The sequence below is a fragment of the Gekko japonicus genome, unplaced genomic scaffold (assembly GCF_001447785.1).
Source record: "Gekko japonicus isolate JY-2015 unplaced genomic scaffold, Gekko_japonicus_V1.1 scaffold4520, whole genome shotgun sequence".
Classification (NCBI taxonomy): Eukaryota; Metazoa; Chordata; class Lepidosauria; order Squamata; family Gekkonidae; genus Gekko; species Gekko japonicus.
In genome coordinates, this window is record NW_015167185.1 from 29,520 (window position 1) to 32,781 (window position 3,262).

The window sequence follows — 3,262 nt, forward strand, 5'->3', positions numbered from 1 at the left end:
GCTCCAGAGGGAGAAAGAGTCAGTCTCAGCCCGGTCTTCAGCATGGACGGCAGGTTCAAGTGAGAGTACAGGTGGGACTCCTGTTACCGTGGGCAATCCAGGCCACCATAGATCGTGGTGGAGAGCCAGGAGGGTGGCAGTACTGGTTCCCTCTAAGCTGAGTTCGTGTGAGCCGGCTCACAGTTTTTTAGCCTCCGGCTCACACATTTTTGTCTTAGCTCAGGAGAGATGGCCCCAGAGCAAACTAATTTATGCAGTAGCCAAATCGCCTGCTCACAACTTTAATGCCAGTCGCTCACAAAGTAGGGTTTTTGCTCACAAGACTCCACAGCTTAGAGGGAACTTGGCCAGTCCTGAGGAGGAGGAGGGCCGGAGTTTCTCTCCACAACAGGAGGGGGAAAACGCAAATCCTGGCCTGAGGCCACAACACACTGCAGAAGTAGAGAGGGTGCGTGGGTAGGGACAGAGGAACTGCATTTTTATCCTGTTTAGTTTCTGTGCCCCAGTTGTGTTGAAGGGCCTGCGTTTATTTTCTGTGCCCAATATGTATATAGCTCAATAAATCTTCCTTTTTTGAGTTTGAAAAGCCTGGTGTGCCTTAACCACATCGTCCTCCCCGCTCTGCACGTTATCAGGAGCAAAGGGAGGCCAGGGAACACAAATGGGCCTAGATCTGAGGGGTTGCCAACTCTCCAGAGGGTGCCCAAAGATCGAGGTACCCACTTCCCAAGGTGGGGAATTTAGCCAGAGGAGCCTCACTGTCCCTCAAGGAAGGCGGTAACTCAATTCAGTGAGTGGTGGCGGCGTTTAACAAAGAGAAATAGTCCCACCGGGCAGGGTGGGAAGGCCAAAACAGGGGCTTGCGAGCCACAGGACGGCACCTCAGTCTCCCAGGGCGGAGGGCGGGTCCCCGTTTCGCCACAGGGTGCATGATCTTCAGTAGGAGACGAGACCTATAAGTGCAGACTCCGCTCTAGGGGTGCGCAGGAAAAATAAGTGGTGTTCCAGATACACTGGAGCTGAAAAATACTGGTATTCCTGGTTCCCAATACCAGTATGGTATCGGCTCCAGTATTTTCCAGCTCCATTATTCCCTAGGGAGAATCCTTTTGGGGGTGGGTGGGGTTTTTTGTATTTTTCATATGTGCACGTGTGTGGGTGTGCACCTGAAGTCATGGGAACCTCTGGTGACTGACTGTGTGTGCACTTGGAAGTCATGGCGACCTCTGGTGACTGACCCTTACTGGGGGCCTGGAGGATATTCAGAGAGGAGGCTGAATAAAGCCTGCCCCCGCCTCCCGACTGCTGGTATTCCAAGTACTTGCCAGAATCGACCCTGCTTAGCTTCCAAGTTCTGATGAGATCGAGCTTGCCTGGCTATCCAGGGGGGGTGGGGGGGGTGGGCATGTTTTTAAAGGTACTGGCACCAAAATTTCAGGGGAGCTGTTGGTGCCTGTCTTTTAAATAACCCTCAAATTACAAGGGCCCCAGCTGTCCTCCATTACTTTGTATGGCAGCGGGGGGAGGGGGGGGAGGACATGGGAAAATGTAAAACCCGAGAATCACCTCACATAGGAAGGCCATTGCAAGTGATTGCTAACCCAACCATTGTAAAGCCTGAAAATCTGGACCTATCTAAAACCCAAGAATCTGAAACTATGTAAACACAACTGAAACTATCTAAAACACAAGAATCTCAGCCTATGTAAAATGCTAGAATTTCAATAGGAAATGTGAGAACATATATTTGAGGAGCAAGGCTGTTAGGGATGGGACATTTTGGAGGTCATTAATTCAAAGGCTCACCCTAAGTCAGAAGCAACCTGATGGCGCTTAACACACACACACACACACACACAATTCGTTCCAACTCATTTTCCTCAAACTGTATAAACTATTATTTTCAAGAACAGCAAAGTCTGTAATCCATTTTTAATTCTATTGTCCCAGTACTGTTTTCTTTAAAAATAATTGAATAATTAAATACAATATGTATTAATAGTTCAATAATCTTCTTTATTCAACCACCAAGTGCCTTAACATTTTCTGAGCTCCCCCCTCAATAAAAATGCTTGGACAAAATACAGTTTCAAAATAAATGGTGGGTGACCATAGCTTCAGATTATCATTGCCAGCAATGTAAAGTATTTGAAGAGAGGAGAGTTGGTTTTTATACAGTGCTTTTCTCTACCCGAAGGGGTCTCAGAGAGGCTTACAATCTCCTTCCCTTCCTCTCCCCACAACAGGCACTCTGTGGGGAAGGTGGGGCTGAGAGAGCTCTCTCAAGAACTGCTCTTAAGAGAACAGCTCTGAGAAAACTTGTGACTGACCCAAGGTCACCCAGCTGGCTGCATGTGGAGAAGTGGGGAATCAAACCCGGTTCTCCAGATTAGAGTCTGCCGCTATTCACCACTACACTACACTGGCTCCGAAATGAGTAAGCGTGTAGAAAATTACCTAAAATCATTTCGCTCATCCGCCTTTATTCCAGGCCACTCTTTCTTTAAGTACTGATTAGCCAGTTTCTGAATGCCCTGTTAAAAGAGATAAAACACAGTGTTATTTACAAGTCACCATATAATCTCAGTGTATCATCCACCATACTAAATACTGTACCAGTAATATGCTAACATTTCAATAAGGTTCTCAGGAGGAAAGTAGGAATGATCGTTACCCCACCAACTTCCAGTTTCATCCCTTTTTTAAAAAACAATATTATATTAAATTTTCCACACAGACATACTAAGGGGGAAATCTTCAAATAATTATAATGCTTATGCCTAATAACTAAACCATGTTGATTAAATGTTCATCTCAAAAAAAAATTTAGTCATTCATTGCCAGTATAACAAAACTCTTCTCTGTATCCTCACCAATGTATTGTTTGACTATAACTTTAAATTATTATAATTACTTGTAGGCTTGGGGGCGGGCGAGGCTTGACAATGCATTTAAAGCTGAAGTTGCTTTCTTTCTCTGCTCCCCCCCCCCACACACACCTCAGGCCTACCCGGGGAGGGGAACACTGGCTGGGGAAGGGAAGACCGATTGGGGAGGCCTATCTCCCCTTCGCTTCCCCAGCCGCCCTGCCGGGAGCCACACAATATGCGTGAAAGAGCCGCGTGTGACTCCCGAGCCGCAGTTGGGCCACCTCTGGTATAAATGAATTTTTTAAAAAAATTCTCCAAGTGGAAGGACAGCAACAAGGAAGCGCTCTCAGTCATAACATCCTCCTCTGTATTATTGTACACACGGACCTGCC

General features: G+C 46.8%; 1 long non-coding RNA gene across 1 annotated transcript in view; it reads right to left on the reverse strand.

The window, feature by feature from the left end:
* The window catches only part of LOC107112073, a 16,030-nt gene extending 13,496 nt beyond the window's left edge, over positions 1-2,534 (reverse strand). Inside the window, exon 1 of the long non-coding RNA XR_001482582.1 lies at positions 2,458-2,534. This is a non-coding gene — a long non-coding RNA (uncharacterized LOC107112073). The remainder of the gene's footprint in view (positions 1-2,457) is intronic.
* Between the last annotated feature and the right edge of the window lie 728 nt (positions 2,535-3,262).